This window comes from Gekko japonicus, unplaced genomic scaffold (assembly GCF_001447785.1).
Source record: "Gekko japonicus isolate JY-2015 unplaced genomic scaffold, Gekko_japonicus_V1.1 scaffold3153, whole genome shotgun sequence".
In the NCBI taxonomy this organism is placed as follows: domain Eukaryota; kingdom Metazoa; phylum Chordata; class Lepidosauria; order Squamata; family Gekkonidae; genus Gekko; species Gekko japonicus.
The window spans coordinates 69,635-92,953 of record NW_015162047.1 but is presented as its reverse complement, the minus strand read 5'-3'; positions in this window follow the sequence as shown (position 1 = coordinate 92,953).

The window sequence follows — 23,319 nt, the reverse complement described above, 5'->3', positions numbered from 1 at the left end:
CGGATGACAAAAAAGAGCATAATATGCATATCCTGCCTTTGACAAATACCAAGCACTTCTACAAGTATCTGGATGGATCCTGAGGGCCATCTCCCTGTGCTTCCCAGGCTTTTGCTAACTGTTGCTTTGCTGGAGTTTCGATCAGGTTGGGGCCCGTTCCCCCACCCAGCCTGTGCTTGTGATTTCATGGTGCTGTCAGGTGATGCTTTCCTGGGAGTTTTGTGGTGGAATGTTCTCTCCCCTCCCCTTTTCATAATATTGGAATTTAGGGTCACACAAGGAAATTGATGGCCAGTAGGCATTGGTTAGCCCAAATACCTGTTTATACATAGGTAAAATTTAGTTAAGGAATTTTCTATCACAAGATGTGGTAGTGGCTTTATATAGGAAGGGGGGGAGAAGAAGAGGAGGAGAAAGAAGAGGAGGAGGAGGAGGAGGAAGAGTAGGAAGGGGAGGAGGAGGAGGAGGAGAGTTGGATTTCTATCCTGCCCTGTACTCAGAGTCTCAGAGCACCTTACAATCACTTTCCCTTCCTCTCCCCACAACAGACACCCTGTGAGGTAGGTGTGGCTGAGAAAGCTCTGAGAGAACTGTGACTGACCCAAGGTCATCCAGCTGGCTGCATGTGGACAAGTGGGGAATCCAACATGGTTCTCCAGAGCAGAGTCCACCACTCTTAACCACCACACCGAACTGATTCACAATTGAGGCAGGGTCTGGTCAGTGGTTTTTAGCCAGCATGGAAACATCTAGGTGAGAAACAAAGTGCCTCTAACTCTAAATACCAGTTGCTGGAGGGTGCAGGATGATGGAGAGCCGTTGCTTTCATTTCCTGATTTATTTTATTTTAAATTTTATTTATGTTATTTATAGTCCACCTTTCACACTGGGACTCAAGGGGCATTACAGAGAGTAAGTCCATACCATCAACAGGGTGGGACATCCAATAAGCAGTGTAATATGATTTGGATTGTAGCAATCTGGAACCAACCAGAAATCTGGAATAGGGCTGAGTTAACATGACATGTGGCACGATGAGAAATTTACATAGTAGGATCCTACTCAGCAACAGACAGTGCAAACTATACACCGTAGTACAGACCACAGTCCCTAACCCTTTGCCCAAGTATCTTTCTGGACCTTTTCGTTACACTACAGCCCTTCTACCTATGCAAAAAAGCCCTCTTGAATAACTCAGCTCTGTGTACTTTGCAGAAGTGTGGGAGTGTGGGAGCCTTCCTGTCCTCCTTAGCAGGCCATTCCATAAGGCAGGGAGAAATTATTTAGATCCATGTGTACAGGCAGTTGTTGATTTTGCCCTTTTGCATGATGGCACCTGCAAAACACCCTGCTCAGATGAGCGAAACTGTTGTATCGCAGCATAGGGGAAGAGGTAGTCCTGCAGGGACCATGGCCATGAAGGCCTTTGTATGTGACAGCAAATACCTTGAATTGAGCCCCGTAACTTATGGGCAGCCAACGGAGTGAGGACAGAATGGGAGTAATCTGCATGCTCCATCTAGTTCCCAATACTAGCTGAGCAGCAGGGTTCTGCGACAGCAAGGTCTCCAAATCTGCAGTCAGACGTGCCTTTAGATCCAATATAGCTGCGGATGCCTGACGGATCTAAAGGGCACGACCAGACAGCGACATCTGGGAAAGTTCCCGCAGTTGTTGGCACCCCGTGCTGCCCTGCCACAGAATCGGAGTTAAAAGACACCGAGGAAATTCTGGTTCTAACAATTGCTGATGGGCCATGGATGGATTTTCCCTAGTGTGATCGCTCAAGAACACTCTCAAGCCATTGGGATGGTCTGCTCATTCCATCCTGACTTGGTGCCGTTTCCCCCGTCACTTAGCAGAATGCACATAACCGCATACTCCACGGGGAACCCTCCGCGCAGAGGTTTGATTCCTCATTTATGCGAATGGGAAACAAAAGGCCCCCAAAAAACCCCACTCACCCAAGGTGGCATCTGATTGGGCAGTGACGGGCTGAGCCTGCAGCACAAAGGGATCTGTGATCACGTGAGTGCGAGTCAAATTCCTACGGAGAAAATAGGGACTCTTCCCTCCGCATCAAATGGCACGTCTGACCGCAGCCCAGGTTGAGTTTGAGGGCAGACAACTGTAGCATGCATTACAGTAGTCTAGTCTCAGTGTTAGGATGATGTGGATCTGCTTGCCCATTGTTAGGAACCACATTCTGGGCTCAATGAACAGTGGGTCCAATCCTGGAATGTAGTTTCTGCGTTTTACACTGATCAAAATCTAACGTGTTAGTTTGCTGAGCCCCTCCGATAGTGCCTCCTTACTTCCAATTCTACCGTTCAACACCCCCCCCCCCCCCGCTTTTTTTTGCGCCGTATCTATGCTCCTGTGTGTTATCCCTAAACGTTTTGTTTCACCGCTGTCACTGTTCGACACACATTTTTAAAGGCACATCCTTGCAAAAACCTTGCTCATGTGTGGTCAGGGTGCCTGGAAATGTAGCTTAATGGCTTTGTTAGGTCTGTGGTAGACAAGACCAGCTGGGCTGTGAGAGGAAACAGCGCCTTCTCTTTGATGTCCTGCCATCACTGATCATGTAGGTGGGACATACTTCAAAGGGTAATCACCGCCCTCTCTCTCTCTCTCCATGCTTTGCAAGGTTGGCTTTGATTGCACCGAGGGATCCTCTAGGGCTGTTAGTTCAACTCTTTTTCAGTTACTGACTTGTAGAAAGCCAGCCCCCCCCCAATCTGTGTGTGTGTTTTCACACTGCTGTAATAAGCAAGAGTGGAAGATGAGGTTTTCCATTCTTCTCTTCTAATGGCCTTTTGTGTGTGGGGGGGAAATAAGTGTCAGATGTGCTATTTATTTGAGATCGTTGCATGCCCTGTAATCAAAGGCACAGCTGCCCAATCACAAAAGGGCTAAGCAGTCCGGGTTGGGGGGCAATGTTCCCTCTAAGCTGTGGAGTCTTGTGAGCAAAAATTCTACTTTGTGAGTGACTGGCATTAAATTTGTGAGCGAGCGATTTGGCTGCTGCATGATTTAGTTTGCTCTGGAGCCATCCTTCCTGAGCTGAGACAAAAATGTGTGAGCCGGAGGCTAAAAAACTGTGAGCTAGCTCACACTAACTCAGCTTAGAGGGAACACTGGCGGGGGGTGAAATGAGATCAGTGGGAGTGGATTGGGGCCAGGACGGTGCACTGTTGCTAAGTCACCACAAGTGATAGCTGATTCTGATTCTTCAATGGTGTTTTTCATATGGATATTGTGATGATCAGGTACAGCACACTGTTCCTAGTAAATGGAAGAGCCCGGTGGTGGGTTGTAATGGATGCTGAGAAGTATTGTTGAGAATATTGGAAGACTGGCTTCCAAGTTTTGCTTGGTTTTAATGTTTTAAAAAACATACTGCTTTTTTTTTAATCTGCACTGCTTTTCAGTGGCCTCGTGAGACTCTTGGGTCGAAAGCGAAGTAGAAGCATGTGAAAAGGTTCAGCCGTGGTGGTGGTAGGAAATGTTGTCAAGGCATAACTGACTTATGGCGACCCTGTAGGGTTTTCAAGGCAAACATCGCAACCCTGGTATTCCTTGGAGGTCTCCCATCCAAATACTGACCAGGGCTGACCCTGCTTAGCTTCCAAGATCTGAGGAGACTGGGCTTGCCTGGGCTATCCAGGTCAGGACTAAGGATAAATGCAGCTGGGTTGTTTTGTTGTTGTTGTTGTTGTTGTCGTCGTCGTCGTCAAGTCACAGCTGACTTATGGCAACTTTGTGGGTTTTCAAGGCAAGGGACGTTTAGAGGTGGTTTGCCACTGCCTGCCTCCACATCTCAAGCGTGTTCTTCCTTGGTGGTCTCCAGTGTTCCCTCTAAGCTGAGTTAGCGTGAGCTAGCTCACTGGTTTTTGGCCTCCGGCTCACACATTCTTGTCTTTGCTCAGGAAGGAGGGCTCCAGAGCAAACTAATTTGTGCAGTAGCCAAATCGCTCGCTCACAACTTTAATGCCAGTAGCTCACCAAGTAGAATTTTTGCTCACAGGACTCCACAGCTTAGAGGGAACATTGGTGGTCTCCCCTCCAAATACTGACCAGGGTCGACCCTGCTTAGCTTCCCAGATCTGATGAGATAGGGCTAGCCTGGGCTAGCCAGGTATCAACCTTACGATTCTGCATCTGCAAAATTCTCTAATAGCAACCCACCTGACAAGGTGGTGGAGCAGGTGACTAAAGCAGTATACATGGTGTTGTGTATGCTGACCGCCACCAGGGGCCAGCGCACTACCCGAGCTTGAATCTAGAGAACAATAGGGACTAGGCTCCTAGTCCCTCCATCAGGGAACCAATGGGCACCGTGGCGGGAAATTCAAACCCACCAACGGGGTCCAGGGGTGTGTCCCTGGAGTGTATATAGTTGGCCTGCCGGCCGTTAGTGATTGTTCTTGTTGTGTACCTAATAAAGCGTGCTATGCACTACGTCGTTGTCTGTCGTTCATCCATGCGGCAACCCACTACATAACACATGGGAACATATCTACGTACCATTTGAGAATGGCAGCTCCCCACCCCCACCCCCCGTCAGCGTGCAGTTTTATACTGCTGCGGCACACCTGGTAGTTGGCCAGCCAGACATAAATACCATCTTTTCAAGTTAATGAACACCAGATAGCGTATTAAGGATTTGGAAAAAGCTTGAGGCAATTGACTTTTCTACCTTTATTGAATGCAGAACTCATCAAATATAATTATACTGATTAATTTCTAACCAACTAAATTCTGTGGCTCAGTAACCATCTTTGAAATACTCTGTGAACATGATCTTTTCCCATGCAGTGAATTGCACACAGAGACATCCCCACAGGTTATAATGAAGCTCTGCTTTCCCTTTTGTGTTTGTGTGCGTGTGTTATGTCTGCATACGCATGCATACTCGTGCATACCCTCATGACACCAGACCATGGCAGTGAATGGGAAGTATGTGCATGCCTCACACCCACCTATCCAGCTAGGATTGCCAACTGCCCACTCCTGGCAGGTGTTTGCACACTTCTGAGCTCACCTATCCACTGCCGCTGATGGTTGCGGCAGGAGAAAAGGAAGTGACATTGTGTCAGGAAATGCTCTACGAATAATACTTTTTTACCATAGAACTTGGGTGGTGGTGGTTCCTAGAGCGGTGACTGGAAGTGATGTCACTTCTGGAGACAGAAGCGGACCCACTCCCAAAATCTCCAGGGAGTTGCAGCCTAGCAGGCACTGGCCTAGCAACCCTATATCCAGCTCACCAACCCATCCTGGATCTCATGCTTCATAACTGAGAGGAGGCAGGGATTACATTATCCCTGGGAATCTCTCTGGGTGGAGAAGCATGTTCTGAAGTTCCACAGTTCCCGGGTGTGTGGGGACCAGTGTTCCCTCTAAGCTGAGTTAGTGTGAGCTAGCTCACAGTTTTTTAGCCTCTGGCTCACACGTGTTTGCCTTAGCTCAGGAAGGAGGGCTCCAAAGCAAACTGATTGATGCAGCAGCCAAATCGCTCGCTCACCACTTTAAGGCCAGTAGCTCACAAAGTAGAATTCTTGCTCACAAAACTCCTTCGAGGGAACATTGGTGGGGACCCAATTTTGGTTAGGACCTTGGTGTGCAAGGGAGTTTTAGGCTGCTCACTGTGCCAGTTTTTTTTACCTGAAATGGCCAGTGGGGCCACTATTTGCCTCATTGGGGAGGGCTGCATATGTACTGAGCAGCCACTTGTTGTGTTTTCACAATGGAGGAAATATTGCCTCTAGGGCTGTTTCAAGTCAGTGGAATGGGATGGGGGAAAGCTTAATACTCCTCTCTCTGCGTGCCATGGTTCTAAGCTGATTTGGGCTCCTGCACATCTAGGAAGCAAGTAGCTTCATTATGTGACCCTTTCCTGCACCCGATTTGGGAATGTCCCTTTAAAAAACTGGCTGTAGTTAGCTGAAGGTTGTTAGGTGTTGTAAGGGGTGTCTGTGAGGAGGGAATACATTTCTGAAAAATTTCAAGTGCACTTGTACTGTAGTTTCATCTCTGTTATGTTAGTCATGAAAACTTAACTACCAACCAGGACTTGTTAATCCATTGAACAATCAAAGTTAATCCTTTTGACTTCCAGGGGATTTTTTTTGCGAGTAACAAATCAGTGCAATCTTGGTTTTGCTTACATTTTCTAGCTCTTCCATTAATGGAAGTGCAAGGATACTTCTTGCTGTCACTGGAAGGATTGCATCAGTTAAATGCAACAAGTTCATTGCATTACATGGTATATCTTTTCCTGCTCCACACTGCCAGCATTTAATCATTCCTAATCAATCTATTTTACTCAGTTTGCCATGGAGGTAAATGCTTTTTACCATAAAGTGTAAAACAGTTTTTCTACCAAGCTGATGGGGGGAAATTTTCATTTTCATCTTCCAGTTGCACTTCTAGGCAACTGCCATTCAAAGTCCTTATTGCAGTGATCACAGAATCCAGTTGCTGTAATTTAGGACAGAATTATATGTGATGCTCCTTTCTGTGGGTGCGTTCAGACGGGGGCTTTACAACGGAATCTGTGCCACCAGTGTCTAGCCACTTCCGTTCGGAAGCCTGAGGCTTCCGATTTCCCTCTGCCATTTTTTTTAACTAAGCGATGTGCGCTTGGGCAAAGCTTCGCCCTGAGCGTTTGTTTTTTTTAAAAAAGCCCTTAGTGTAGCGTTTTGGAGGAGTCTGGGACTTCAGGGAGGCCAGTTTGGTCTTTAAACTTTAAAGGTAAGTCCTTACCTTTAAAGTTTAAATGTAATATGGGGTGTTTTGAGCATGCGCAAAGATCGCCATTCTGTGAATGGCTGCCTATGCGCATGCTCAAACGGAGGGTTTTTTTTAAAAAAGCAGACGCCCGCAGCGTGTGAGCGGGCATACAGCGATGGGATCCGCAAATTGGAGGTGAGTGTGATCGCATTTCAGCCGGCATAAACTGCACCGGTTCCAACCGGTACAGTTTATGCCGGCTGAAACGCCACGTCTGAACGCACCCTGTGAGTGAAATCTCAGACATGTCTGGCCGATTATGCTTGGGTGTTTCCCCTCACTTTCACCATGCTTGTCCGTCAGTTTTTGTTTGTCATTCTGCATTCCCATCGCTTTCAACGTGCATATCCATTGGTCCCCCCCCCCCACCATTCTGCACTGTTTTTCCTCCCTTCAGTGCTCAGTTCACTTTCCGTTCGCTGATTGCCTGAGTTTTCTGAAAGTGGTTTTATGGCAGGTTTGGAGCTTGTTTTACCTCGAAGATGAACGTAATTCAAAAGGATACAGATTCCATCAATTTTTCCTCCCCTGCCCTTTTCTGGCCACTCGGAGGCCACTCCTTCGCCCACATTTAGGTTGTTCCTCCCACTACTTTCACGCTGGGCATGTTTTTTGAAATAGGAGATTCTTCAATCTGTATTTACTCTGGGGTTGCCATCTTAACAGAATATTAGTGGTTCTCTCCCCTTCATCGGTATAAAAGCTGCACTATTGCTTAGGTTTTCCATCTTTAATGTTTCTTAACAAGCGAGTTCAGTCTAGTGATATCAGGGTTTTTTGCTAATCTTGGACCACTGGAGGGAAAAAATCATTGGCAAGGAATGCTTTAAAATTTTGGCTAGAGGTTGTGTGTGTGAGCAAGCAATTAACCCTTTTAAAAGATCTTCCTGCTCTGGGTGTGTGGGGAGATCTCGCAGCATGGATGGCAGAGATAAAGCTTGACTTAACATCACCAGCTGCCCTTGCTGTGCCTGCTCCTCATCTTGATATTCCAACTTTCTACCCTCTTCCTGCACTAGACCTCCTGTTAGGTTCCCCCTTTTTGCACCTTGGACCCTAAGATCCCGTGCCTTTGGGCAACACCCCCCCCCCAGCTTAGCATCACCAGCTGCCCTTGCTGTGCCTGCTCCTCACCTTGATTTTCCAACTTTCTAACCTCTTCCTGCACTAGACCCCCTGTTAGGTTCCCCCCTTTTGCACCTTGGACCCTATGATCCCATGCCTTTGGGCAACCCCCCCCCCAGCTTAGCATCATCAGCTGCCCTTGCTGTGCCTGCCCCTTGTCCTGGTTCTCCAACTTTTCACCCCTCCTACACCAGACCTCCTGCTCAATTTTCACAAGGCTCCATAGGTTCCACCACCTGCTCTGCCTACCAGCTGGCTCCTGCCATGGCTTGGCAGCCCCCTCCTCTGTGTTGCCCCCCAGCCTGTGCTGCAAACCCCCCTCATTTTGGGCTCTGGCGGCCACCTTTATCCCCGCCTCTATGCGCGGCTTTGTAACTGCAATCCATGCTTCACCTCCCTCAAGCCACATTGCCCCCAACTCTTCCTGCCCCCCTCCCCACACCCTGGGACTACTGTGGTCCCTGTTCCTTCCAACTCTTTTGCTTTCACCTCTAATGCCTGCAGCCCATTCACCTCGCTGTCTACACATTCTATCTCTCTAGCAAGGGCTTAGAGGGGGAGGGGGCAAATGGAAGCGAATCCTGCTATGGATGGAATCCCCCCTCCTAAAAGGGTTGCTGGCAGCCCCCCCAGAATGCAAATGACTGCCTGAGAATGTGACTCTCTCCCATTTTCCTGTTTTTCACAGTGGCTTATCACACAGCAGAGAATCCCCTAGTGCTCAACAATATGGAAAACACGGCATCGCAGCCGCTAGTCGGTTGCTGGAAAAGTCTGATCAGTTGCAACAGTGGAGTTCCCCCTTTGCCTGTGTTCCTTTTGGTTCCCTTTCATTCAATGAACTAACACTAAAAAGCATGTGCAAAACCTGAACCACAAGGATTTAAGTGGAAGGTGTTCGTTGGACGCTACTGCACAGCTGTGATAGGACAATTGCATAAATGACAAAACCTTTGGATGCCACCCCCACATGACACAAGTGATGTTCCCACCCCAATTAAGGGGAAAAAATGTGGGTTTTGGCTGCAGCTGCAGAATAAACACACAGGAGAAAAAAGAATGGTGCATATGGCAGGCACACAAATCTGAAGTCAGGCTTAAAGGCTTGACTGCTCGGATTCTCTGGAGTATGTTGTCAGTGGATAATGGGCCTCTGTTACCTCTAAAAGGCAGGTGAGGAGGAGTCGATCTGGATTAAAGCTATGGTACTGGGGGAGGTTGTTTTAAAATTCCTTCCTGTGAGTTTTTCCCTGTTGGATCTAAAACAATGAAGATTTCCAACTGGGAGGCCCAGTTAGACACATTAAGTTCAAGTCAAGGAACCCCAGCATCACGCCTAGTTAGCAATACATAGATAGCAATCATATCCCTTTGTTTCTTTGGACAATTTTCTTGCAGCTCTGCCTTCCCGTTCTTGGTTAGGGAGAAGGGAATAGCAAAACAGATGTCTCTCATTATTGAACAATTCCACAATTTAATCATAAATTATTCTTGTCCTGAACTGCTGTTTTGGATGCATAAGGAAGAAGAATGATCTCCCACCTATTGTCTGTCTAATTCTTCTGAATAAAAAGACACTTGGGGTGATATTGCTAGGCTGAGTTTATTTTTTTTTAAGTCATTCCAGACTTTGAGAAGTAATGAGTGCATCTACAAGATGGTTCCAATTTTTGTTCCCTTCTCTGTAGCCTGCGGAGTGTAGTTTAAAGGTACTGAAACAGCTTCGAGGAAAAACCATTCTTGGACACCTCATCTTAAGGTAGGGTGTCAGGGAGGGGCAATGGGGGGCATGTGATGTCAGTGACGTGGGGTACCTTTAGGAAATGCTGGAAATTTTTGTAAAACCATAGAGTTTCTGACAATTCCTAGAGCTAACTTACATTACTTCCTGGCTTTCCCCGGAAGTGACATAGCAATGTCAGTGATGTCAGTATTTCTTTTCTCCTGCCACAGCTCCGATCCAAGAGGGCTGCCAGCAGGCGATCTCCTGCCATAGCAGGAGGCCCTGCAGCCCTAAACGCAGCAGAAGCGTCCGTGGAGGTTTGCACTTCATGTTTTTCTGTGGTTACAGGGGGGAAGAGCCGACTTGTGAATTCATCTAAGGTCTTTGACAGAACACCCCCTATCATCCGTATTGAGGATCAGGCCTCAGTGTTGCCCCTGGAGCCTTTAGGGCTGGGAATCAATTTAGTCAAGCTTAGATGTCTGCTTTAACTACCTGGCTATGTATTAAATCAAGATTAAAATTAGCTACCCAGAGTCAACAGACTGGTGTCTGATCTCAACCGAAGTTACCCATTTTTTGGCATATTACCACCCATGTTACTTGACATCAGTATCCGCCTTGCTTGGCTTTCTAATTCAAAATGAACTTTCATCTCTCGTATAATGATATATTGAAAGACGTGTTGACAGGGCTCTTCTCACGTTCTCTTTTTTAAAAGCCTGCCAAATCGTAGATTTAACAACTTCAAGTCACAGAAGTCCATTGTCGGTTTACCCAGTTTCGTAATTTAATATTGCCTTAACTGCTTGCTTTTTAAAAAAAAAAATACAACAACAAGGTTTTGCAGCAGAGTCATTCCAAAAGCCTGTTTGATTAACTTATTTTCCCCCCAAATGTACTTCAAAAAAAACAGATCAAGTGTTTCTCTGCCACCAAAAGAAATATTGCCTTGTGACATACTGCTCTGAAGAATTTTCTTTTAAATGCAGTAATTATGCTATGGCTATCATCCTAGAAAGACAGATTCGGGAGCGGTCTCTGAACTCTGTGCAAATCACGTTGAGGGATGTCTCCTAACCTGATCCACACCTAGCAAAATTCAAAACGTTTGCTGTTCTTTTTGTAAATGTTCTTGGTAGCATTAGGGGGTCTAAACACTTTTGACTTCAAAGCTTCTCTCTCTCTTTTTTTGTCTTTTGCATTAATAAACATTGTTGAAATTTGTGGGATAGTGGTGAGCATTTAGACGTGATACTTGGAACCCTTCAAATTCACAGTTCTTGACCATTCTTGGGCCTCTTTTGTGATTTTGCCCCTACTTGCAGTAGGGCCAGTTCCAGGTTTTTGCAAACAGGAGAAGGACGCACAGGCAGGTGAGGGGCATGCAGGTTTGGGGGGTTGAAAAAAGGCATGAGGGGGCCCATCTGCCTACCACCAGGGCCCCTCTCATGCCCACCTTTCCACCCTCACACCTGCATGCCTCTTACCTGCCTGTGCATCCTTATCTTGTTTGCAAACCCTCCCACAATCCATGCTCAGTTGCCTGCACCCCCTGCCATTGCCACCAGAATTGCCACCACTGTGCACCACCCACTTCCCCTTCCTCAATACCTCTGGGCAGCTGGGAGCACAGGTACAGACAAGTGGCAGGGGAGGTGTGTGGGTGGGGGGCAGAAGCAATGTGCCCCACCAGAAGTCCTGGCAGCCGATCGATCTCAGGATACACTGACACTGGCCCTAGGGTTGCCAGGTCTGGGCTGGAAAATACCAGGAGACGTTGGGGGGGTGGATCCAGGAGAGGGTGGGGTTTGGGGAGGGGAGGGGGCTCAGCATATTACAATGGGAGGGGCCTCAGCATATTACAATGCCATGGAGTCCCCCTTTCAAAGCAGCCATTTTTTCCAGGGGATCAGTTGTAAAAGCGGGAGATCTCCAGGCCCCACCTGGAGTCTGGCGACCCTAACTGGCCCTGATTTGCACATTCGGAGGATGGTGTTCCCACACATCTTGCTGCTCCATCCATGTTGGATTGCAAAAAGAACTCGGCTCCTAAGAATTGCAACTTCAAATTGGTGAATTGTCTGCTTATGACCCTCAGAGCAAGCATGAGAGAAAGCAGGATTCCATCTGATAGGTCAAAGCCATCAATGGAACTTAAAGCCATCTTTCCTTGGTGAGAGATTGTGCTAGACTTGAAGAAGCTAGGCATCTCACTGCGCCCTACGAACGAGAGGCCTTTCTAAACAATGGAGTTGTGTAATTAATCTGCAGTTACTACTTAGAATAATATTACAATAACAGTATTATTATTTGGCAGGGGAATCTAGACTTCTCCCCTCAAGGTAGGGCTTCCCAGTAGTCAAATTACAATGTCTGGCTTCCGAGAAGGTACCATTTTCCCGCCAGCTAGTATAATCAGTGCTACCAAGAATCAGTGCAGCATCGATACGCTTGTAGAACTGTAAACTGTTGAATGATGCTGGTGATAACAAGGGAGTTAATGCATCCTTCCCACCCCTCATTGCCATCTCTCATGCAGGCTTTTATGACTTTTCTTGATAGTTTAAAGACCTGAATGGCTTTGGATGAGTGCTTTTCTAGTATCACACAGAAGGAGCTTAACTCTCCTCTCCTGCTTTGAGAAGTTGCCAGTCCAACCTCAGCAGGAGCTAGGTTGTAGAGACCCCATGATGGGTATCAGTGGCTCAGGCACCCACTAAAACATCCCTTTCTCTTTCAAGACATTGACAGCCCAGTGCTGAATGGGCTATCTAGTGAAGATTAGAGTGGGCTTTCTAGTCAAAACCAAGTTCTTTGGCTTTCTAGTCAAAACTTACCTCTACCTTCACCCTTCCTTATGCAGACCTGATGTGGGGGTGCCGTTCAGGAAGAAGAGCCTGCCCACCTATAGAAGCTGTAATAGATGGCAAATGTAGATTGCTTGGCAATACCTTTGCTGTTAATGCATGTGGGTTCTATGTGGCTTTAATTAAAAGCGTATGAAGTTTTTGGTGCTTTTTGTCTTATGGTGTAAGAGCTCTGGGTAGAATATTGCTGATATCCTTGCATAGGATGTCTGTTAGCTTTAATCAAAATTGCAGCTGGATGCACATTTCTGCTCTCAAAAGTGCTGGCTATCATGCATAAGAGTGTACTCAGCTAGCCATTAATACTGTTTTTTTCCCTCCAGCAACTGGATAGAAACTGGACAAAGTAAGTTCTGGGTAACTGTGCATGGTAAGAGGACCTAGAAAATCTGCTTTGAAAATGAAATCTATCTAATCACCATGGTATCCTGCAGCAAACAAAGGAATTTGGATGTTAGTGTTTTAGCAGCATTAGAATCTTCACAACTGCACTGTTCAGGGTTGTGTTATCATTTTTAGGAGTCATAAGCAGTGTTCCCTCTAAGCTGAGTTAGTGTGAGCTAGCTCACAGTTTTTTAGCCTCTGGTCCACATATTTGGGCCTTAGCTCAGGAAGGATGACTCCAGAGCAAACTAATTTATGCCATAGCCAACTTGCTCGCTCACAGCTTTAATGCCAGTAGCTCACAAAGTAGAACTTTCGCTCACAAGACTCCACAGCTTAGAGAGCATTGGTCATAAATCCACTGAATTTTTTGGGTTTCTCCAACACAGCCGTTTTTAGTTGTGGCCGAGGTAGAGGTAGGCAATCTTCTGCCAGCGCCGGGATAGGTGTCATGTGATGTTGCCAGTTTTGCTAGAGCAGGACTTGTTCTGAACTACGTATATGAAGTGAGGCTGCAACGACTATGACCTTTTGAGAAGAACTGAACTTGAATAGGATAGGGGCAGTGAACTGGGTGTTCGGTGTTTTACTCTTTAATTAAAAAGTTGGCTTTTAACCATTCATGTTATATAAGGGTTATGTAATCATGCTCACTTTGGGAAACCTTGAGAAGACCGAGCACATAAGACAAAGCCTTGTTCCTGAAAATTGAATTCTTTGGTGGTGATGCACCTTGAGAGACTTTGCAGCTTGGTGACGGCGTCTTCTTGGCATCTAGCTATTGTGGGCTACCACCAAACAGGCAAAAAGAAGAAACCAGGACTGGTGCCGATCCCTGAGTGATCCTTGATGATTGCAAAGTAACAAGGCTCCCCTATGGTAAAATTCAGGCGGGTAGCCATGTTGGTCTGAAGCAGCAGAACTAATTTTGAGTCCAGTGGCACCTTGTAAGGCCAACAAAGTTGTACACTTTGAATAATGCTTGCGTTTTGAATAAGACTTCATTGGTCTACGATAGTAAAAGTACCCAGCACGCAAAGAAGCGGTTTTGAATGTGCACAGAAGAGATCCTTTTTATTAACAGAATCTCAAAGGAACATTACTAACATACTAACAGAGAATACATGTAACAGGACTAAGAAAAGAAGTTTGGCAACACACAGAAGAAGCCCAAGAAGATTAATTGGACATTACTAACAGTTTAATTTACCAGTTTATATATCACTCAGCTTTCTCTTTCTCCCACTGTCTACCCTTCCCTTTTTTTCTTTTAAGCGAAATACCTCCCCTTTTTAGGGGAGCTAATAAAACCTTTATTAAAAAAAAAAGACTTCATTGGTCTGAAAGGTGCCACTGGACTCGAAATTTGTTCTCCTGCGGTAAGCAACTGGGCTTTGAGTCATTCCCCGCCCCGCCCCTTCATTTCTGCATGAGTTGTTTGTGTTAGGAGTTAGCGCCTCCTACAATCAGCCAGGTAAACTGCTGCAGGAATGTTACCTAAAACAAGTGGAAGTTTCCCACAGGAAAGTGGAGCGTTGCTCCAGCAGTCTCTGGAGCAACAGTACTGGTGTGCCAATCTGCCAAGGGTGTCACAGGGCCTGTCATGAACCAAGGGCCAATGGAGCGATGGACTTGTTTTAGAGGGCATGGATGATCCAAACTAGATGTTAAATGGTAGAACTGAGTGGAAGTAGCCACAGGAAAGGAACCAAGGAATAACACAGGTGGCTTGACTCTTTTTCCTCTGGCAGGTTTTCTACATACATTCTCTACCCTGTAGGTTGTGGTTTTGTTGACTAGATAGCTGTCCAGAGGCTTACACATATAACTCCCCACGTACATGCCTGCGTTTAGTCTAGAATGAATGAGTGAAATTACCCATTTTGCCTTCCTAGCCACTTAGCTTGTAGCTTGGTTTGTAGCTACTTGGAGGCTGCGAGGACTATGATTGATTGCCTTTAAAAAGGCATAGGGTGAGATGAGTTACAAGCCAGAACATGTTAAGCAAATGTAGGTCTCACTGATTGCAAAGGAACAGAAGCACAACAAAGCGGTTCACTTTATCTCGGGAAGATTTATTCTTTTTCTTATTCTGCCTTCTGACCCAGAATTGGGTCCTTGAGGCAGCTCTGAACTATCTCAAATTTTAAAACAGAGCATAAAAATACATTTTTTAAAAAAAATTAAACACCAGCAAGTAAAATCAGTAAATACATTAAGTAACATGCACATAACACTTTCTAAGAAGCAGCATTTCTGCATGGGTTATTTGCCCCGTGTTCACTGCTGTTGGGAAGGGCAGTTTTCCAGGCAGCCCTACAGCATCACGGTGAATTTGCGCGCCTACCAGGGTCTCCTCGGCTTTTCTCTGGTCTTTCTCAGACCTTATTTACTCTGAATCTTTCAGGCCACTGTCTACCCTTCCCTTTTTTTCTTTTAAGCGAAATACCTCCCCTTTTTAGGGGAGCTAATAAAACCTTTATTAAAAAAAAAAGACTTCATTGGTCTGAAAGGTGCCACTGGACTCGAAATTTGTTCTCCTGCGGTAAGCAACTGGGCTTTGAGTCATTCCCCGCCCCGCCCCTTCATTTCTGCATGAGTTGTTTGTGTTAGGAGTTAGCGCCTCCTACAACCAGCCAGGTAAACTGCTGCAGGAATGTTGCCTAAAACAAGTGGAAGTTTCCCACAGGAAAGTGGAGCGTTGCTCTAGCAGTCTCTGGAGCAACAGTACTGGTGTGCCAATCTGCCAAGGGTGTCACAGTGCCTGTCATGAACCAAGGGCCAATGGAGCGATGGACTTGTTTTAGAGGGCATGGATGATCCAAACTAGATGTTAAATGGTAGAACTGAGTGGAAGTAGCCACAGGAAAGGAACCAAGGAATAACACAGGTGGCTTGACTCTTTTTCCTCTGGCAGGTTTTCTACATACATTCTCTACCCTGTAGGTTGTGGTTTTGTTGACTAGATAGCTGTCCAGAGGCTTACACATATAACTCCCCACGTACATGCCTGCGTTTAGTCTAGAATGAATGAGTGAAATTACCCATTTTGCCTTCCTAGCCACTTAGCTTGTAGCTTGGTTTGTAGCTACTTGGAGGCTGCGAGGACTATGATTGATTGCCTTTAAAAAGGCATAGGGTGAGATGCATTACAAGCCAGAACATGTTAAGCAAATGTAGGTCTCACTGATTGCAAAGGAATAGAAGCACAACAAAGCGGTTCACTTTATCTCGGGAAGATTTATTTTTTCCCCCTTATTCTGCCTTCTGACCCAGAATTGGGCCCTTGAGGCAGCTCTGAACTGTCTCAAATTTTAAAATAGAGCATAAAAATACATTTTAAAAAAAAAATTAAACACCAGCAAGTAAAATCAGTAAATACATTAAGTAACATGCACATAACACTTTCTAAGAAGCAGCATTTCTGCATGGGTTATTTGCCCCGTGTTCACTGCTGTTGGGAAGGGCAGTTTTCCAGGCAGCCCTACAGCATCACGGTGAATTTGCGCGCCTACCAGGGTCTCCTCGGCTTTTCTCTGGTCTTTCTCAGACCTTATTTACTCTGAATCTTTCAGGAAGATTGCAGCAAAAGTGTCTGGTTCCAGGGTTGCCAGGTCCAGTCATCTTGACAGTGGGGGAGGGGGAGGGACTTTCCAGGAGTGGGGAGGAGCGTCACGACATGCCTACATAAACCGGCAGTGATGTAGGCACATCAGGGATGTTGGGGGGGGGCAACACTGGTTTTGGAGCAAAGCTCTATAGTAGAATTCGATTCAAACCATAGAGTTTTGCCCAAAAATCAGAGTGTCCCCCCCCCGGTGCCTATGTCACTTCCTGTTTTCATAGGCATGTCACAATGATTTCCACTTTCCTGCCAGTAAGAGGGGGTGATGGGAGGGGGAGCACCCAAAACTGGGAGTTCCCTGCATGCATAGAGGGGGTCCGGCAACTCTGAAAGTTACTATGTGGGTGGAAAAGCTGGATTTTCCTGGTCCCACCCACATAGCAGCCATTTCTCCCAAGGCAGCCATTTCCTCTGCAAAGATGCCCTGACCTGGACAGCTCAGGCTAGCTCAGTTTCATCAGATCTCAGAAGCTACCAAGGAATACTAGAGTAGGGGTAGGCAATGTCAAACCACTTGTGTCTGTCTCTTGCCCACATCGGGGTGGCCAAACTGCAGCTCGGGAGCCACATGTGGCTCTTTCATACAGTCTAATGCAATGTTAATAAAAAGCAAATTTGCATATTTTTCAATAAAAATGTGTGTGCAATATTTGTTCATGACTTGTGGCTCTCAAACATACGATGTTTATTCTATTTGTCTGTTACAGTATGCATGTTTGGTCACCCCTGCCCTACATAGTCACATAAGTGGGCTGCAACTTGATAGCAAAAAAAAGTGCTACTACAGCTAACATTACGGTGGCATACATGAGCGGCATTCACAAGTATGCAGTCAGCTAAAAGTAATAGTCTGGTTTGTGGCAGGCTGTTAATGGTGGTATTAATATTGATATTGATGATAATGTTGGGGCCACTTTGTATAGTGCGGCTCCCTAATCGAAGGCCTGGTGGAAGAGCTCCATCTTACATGCCCTGTGGAACTGTAAAAGGTCCCCCAGGGCCCTGATGTCCTCTGGGAGCTCATTCCACCAGTATGGAGCTGCCACTGAGAAGGCCCTGTCCCTTGTCACAGCCAGCCTGGCTTCTCTGGGGCCCGGAAGGGCCAGACGGTTTTGGTAACCCAATCGTAATGCTCTCTGGGGAATATGTGGGGAAAGGCGGTCCCTTAGGTATGTAGGCCCCTGACCGTACAGGGCTTTAAAGGTAAGAACCAGCACCTTGAACCAAATTTGGTATTCTATAGACAGCCAGTGCAGTGCTTTTAGCACAGGCTGGATGTGCTCCCGCATACGTTCTTTTTCTTTTTCAATTGGCAGTTTAATAGATTTATAGAAATATACCCTTATACCAAAATATTCATCAGATTCTCTGAATTCCCAGATTTCATATACCTACAAAAATGAGCTAGTGATTTACTTCTTAATGAAATGAAAACTGGGAATTCAGCATGTTTTGGTATAGTAGCATATCGATAAAACACTATTAAATTGCTGATTTAGACAGGGGAAATCTGCTGTGTGGAAGCCACAGGGATGCTACACAAGCCTTTCACATATTAAAAACACTAAGGAGTTCAGCCTCTTGGACTCTGGTACTAGGCAATTGCCTAGGTTTGCCTCTACCAGCCCCAGTGCTTTCAGCATATTTGAGTCTGCTATCTTATGTTTTTCACATTCTCAGAAATTCTGGCCTCTCTTTGTGGCATATTTACTAAAACACATGTGGCCAGAAATACTTCCAAGTATAAAATTCATGTGTGGTGCAATACATCATACATGAAGGACACCTTTATTAATTGGGATGGGCTGTGGCTCAATGGTAGAGCATCTGCTTGGTATGCAGAAGGTCCCAGGTTCAATCCCCGGCATCTCCAATTCAAGGATCAGTTAGTAGGTGATGTGAAAGACCTCTGACTGAGACCCTGAGACCCTGGAGAGCCACTGCCAGTCTGAGTAGACAATACTGACTTTGATGGACCAGTGGTCAGATTCAGTATAAGGCTATTTCATGTGTGTTCATGCAACACAGACTGCAGCAGAATGAAAGGTACATGTGAAATAATTCTACCCTGCTCTGGATTTAATACTGGTACAAATGCAATCTTTTCCATTAATAACTCAGGTACAACAGTGGCTAAATAATTGTAAAGTAAGGTTAGCCCTGACCTGGATAGCCCAGGCAAGCTCGATGCTGTCAGGTCCCAGAAGCCAAGCAAGGTTGACTCTGGCAAGTACCTGGATGGGAGACCTCCTTGGAATACCAGAGGTGGGAGGTGGGGGCAGGCTTTATTCATCCACCTCTCTGAATATTCTCCAGGCCCCCAGTAGGGGTCAGTCACCAGAAGTCATCATGACTTCCAGGTGCATACACACTCAAACACACACGCGTACATATAAAAATAACAAAGAAATACCAACAAAATTGTAAAGTAAGGTTGAAAGTTTGTGGATCATTGTCTTAGTGTTATGTTCCAGCAATATACTTTATGGCCTAGCAGTTTTGCAACTCTGAGTGGCAGCAAGGAACAACTGGCACAACCACTAGGGAAACCTGGGCAATTGCCTAGGGTACCAGAGTCCAAGAGGCACCTAAAAGCCTGTGCTAAGTGGAGGCAGCACTGTGTTATACTGAGACAGACTAATGACCCATCTAGCCTAAGGTTACCAAAACCTGGAGAGAGAGAGAAAAATCTTCAGACCCTCTTAGTAGAAGTTCAGTGGGATGACTTCTCATTCTTACTTGTATTGAACAGAGAAGAAGCCCCAAAGTCATTGTCCGCCTAGTACACAAAAAGCCATTGGGCCAGCCCTGGAGATGGCTGTAACCAGTTTGCTGTTTTCATAACAAAGGACATGGGGGGACCAACAGCTGAAAAGGACTCTCTAGATTACCATTTTTGTCACTTGGTTTGCATAGCTTCTGCCCATCACCACCCCTGGATCTTCAGATAGTTCCATTGATTAATAGTGTAAGCACAACTATGGTTGCAGTCACACGTGCCAGTTGGTATGGAGGGGAAGCGCCCCTATTTCCTCTGGAGGAATTTGACTCGCAGTTGTGAGATCACACATCCCTTTGTGCTCTGGGCTCAGCTTGTCACTGTGTGATCAGACTCCACTGCGGGTGAGTTAGGATTTTTTTCCCCCTTTTGTTTCCCATGCGCATAAACTAGGAATTGCACCTCCACACTGAGAGTTCCCCATGGAGTATGCGATCATGCGCATACTGTGAAGGGGGGGAAATGGTAAGAGTCGGGATGGAATGATCAGACCATCCTGATGGTATGAGAGCATGCTTGAGCGATCCGACAGGGGAAAGTCCGTCCATGGCCTGTTGGAACCAGTTAGAGCCAGACTTTCCCTGGTGTCTTTTACCTCTACTTCTGTGGTGGAGCAGCACGAGTCACCAATGACTGCAGGACCTTTCCCAGATGTTGCTGTCTGATCATGCCCTTTGGATCCATCAGACATTCGCAGCTATGTCGGATCTAAAGACACCTACGATCACAGCCTATGTCTTACATTGCACTGTTCCCACAATGCAGAAGGGTTTACATTCTGTGACACCCCACAACGATTTATGAAAACATCAGAATATAATCCCTATATCTTGAATTTTCTAGATCAAATCTAGCCTCAACTCTCCCTAGAAGCTAAAATGACTAAACTCAGGGTTTCATACTTTGGTCACATTATGAGAAGACAAGAGTCACTGGAAAAGACAATAGCGTTAAGCGGAGGCTGGACGACCATCTTTCGGGTATGTTGTAGGTATGTAGGGCTATCTTTTAGCTATGCTCCTGCAGAGTGCAGGGGGTTGGACTAGATGACCTGCAAGGTCCCTTCCAACTCTAACATTCTATGAAGGCAGCAGGAAAAGAGGAAGACCCAAAGTGAGATGGATTGACTCAGTAAAGGAAGCCGCAGCCCTCAGTTTGCAAGACCTGAGCTAGGCTGTTAAGGATAGGACATTTTGGAGGTCATTAATTCACAGGGTCGCCATAGGTCAGAAGCAACTTGATGGTACTTAACATACTTAACATACACACACCTTGAATTAGAAACTTTTTGGCATCCCAGTTAAATACATTCTTGTGTCCCTTCATCTTAATGTAACAGTGCAGAAGATTCCAGGTTCAATCCTCAGCATCTTCAGTTCAAAGGACCAGGTGGGTCCCAGGTTCAATCCTCAGCATCTCCAAAGGACCAGGTGGTAAGTGACGTGAAAGACTTCTGCCTGAGACCCTGGAGAGCCGCTGCCTTTCTGAGTAGATAGTAAAGACTCTGATAGATGGATGGCCTGATTTAGTATATTGCAGCTTCATGTGAGTGTTTTCTGTTACCTGGATAAATGCTAGGTTCTTACATCAAAAGGTCCGTCTGAGGTTGCAATCCAAGCGAAGAAATAAATTTCATAACAGCACAATTCTTTTAGGTTCCCAAGTATTCAGAACGTAAATGGCCAACCTGACCGTGCATGTGGGGAAATCTCCAGTATTTTCCGTTTTGGGTTATTAAAAATCTCAGTTGAGGTAAGGCTGTTCTCAAAAATGCCACCAAGAATGCTTTTTTAACTTCAGCGTGTCATTTGCAATCCTAACGCACGTACGAGAAAGAAAGCAGACTACAACGAACGTCATATTGAAAGTACATTCTAATTAGCTCAAGTTTTTACATGCAAATTAAAATGCAGGGGGTTTTTTTCCAAAAAAAATCCACATGCCTCTTATTAAGATTATAGACTTGTTTCCTTTATTTTGATATAGTGGTTAGAGTGTTGTAGTAGGATCTGGGAGGCCCAGGTTTTGAATCCCCAATCTGCTATGGAAGATTGCTGGGTGGCCTTGAACTCAGTTGCGCACTGTTAGCCTAACTTATCTCACAGGACAAAGTTTGAGTCCAGTGACACCTTAAGTTGGTCCTTTCCGCACTAGACCTGAAATCCTGGTTCATCCCTGAACTTACATTCTACACTACACGCAAGTTCACCCCTGTATCTCGGGGTATTTTTTGTTTCCACATTACATTAAGGTCACCCCGGTTTCGAACCACACTTGTCCCGGGATAAACAGATGCTGTTATAAAGGTAAAGGTTTCCCTTGCTCAAAAGCCAGTCGAATCCGATTCTAGGGTTGCGGTGCTCATCTCCGTTTCAAAGCCGAAGAGCCAGCACTGTCCGAAGACATTTCCGTGGTCATGTGACCGGCATGTCTAAACACCAAGGCGCACAGAACGCTGTTACCTTCCCACTGAAGTGGTAACAGCGTTCCGTGCGCCTTGGTGTTTTGCTCAGTGATTCTAATGATAATCACTCAGTGATTCTCAGTGATAATGATTCTAAATTTACTCTAGCAACTGCAAAATTTGTCTCAGTCCTGTTAGCCCTTGCATCAAAAAAAATAAGAAGCAGGTATCTTCTGTTGCTCAAGATCTCTGAATCAGTGAGCTTCTGAGGAGATAGAAGGAAAGTTTGGGATCACCATGAGTCAGGTGTGACTTGATGGCACATTCTTACCTCAAGAACTCTACCTGGGACCTTCTGCATGCAAAGCATGTGTGCTACCAGGGCTCTTTTTGTAGAAAAAGCCCAGCAGGAACTCATTAGCATAATAGGCCATACCCAACAGCAGGAACTCATTAGCATATTAGGCCACACCCCTGACAGCACAGCTCATTCACATATTAGGCCACACACCCATATTACCAGAAGTGTGGTCATCCAGCCACACCCACCTTTTGCTTCTTATTCTCTTTACCTTGTTTGTTGACAAAACCCAGGGCTTTTTTTTTTTAAAGCAGGAACTCCTTTGCATGTTAGGCCACACACCCCTAATTGTAGCCAGTCCTAATGAGTTTCTGATGTTGGGTGTGGCCTATTATGCTAATGAGTTCCTGCTGGGCATGGCCAACTTGGAAGCCGGCCGGAACTCTGTTCCTGTGCGTTCCTGCCCAAAAATAGCCCTGGTGCTAGCGCTTAGCTATGGCACTAGCTCTACATTGACGTTTCTGAAGTTCATGCTTAGCCCAGTCCGTTCCCCCTAGCCACTTAAACCATTTATTTGATTTGATATCCCCTCTTTCATCCAGAGAACTCAAGGTGAAGGGATCCTAGGCACGCTTCCCTCCAGGCACTGCCCGGACCCAGACTCCCAAGGGGGCTGAACCATGGGCCTCCTTGCTCTCTGAAAGCTGCTAAGTCAGATCAGCATTCCTTCAAGTTCTGGCACTTAAACTGATGCTGAAATGACACACCCGTTCCTCATAGTGGATCCTTGTGAGACTTCAGAAATCAGTTGTTTGCTGCAGTTCCAGAAGCTCCTAAGTATTATTTTTTTTTGCCTCTTGTAGGGTACTGATTGCTTTGAAGGTTGTTCTAAATGCCTGAGAGAGCAGATTACTTTGTCAGTCTTAAGAATGCTTGTGTATGTAAGAACACCTTAACAAGGTAGAAACAATAACCCACTTTACCACAGTGCTTGGAATATTACTGTACTGTGTTGACATCTCAAAGTCTCTAACAAAGTCTTGACAAAGACAACTCACAGTAGCTTATCTCCGTGTCACCACGAGTCCTTTGCAAGATTGGTCTGATGCCCTTCTTTGATAACAGAGGTTCTACTTTAGGTTTCTGATTACCATGACAAATGTTTATCCAAAACTGTGCAGTCACCAATCTATTTGATTGACTACCAGGCCCCACTCTAAGCTAGGAATTAACAATGTAGACTGCTGCCAACTTGATACACGTCCATGGAAAAGTGAACATGTACTTCTTCATGTTTCCCCACCTACAAG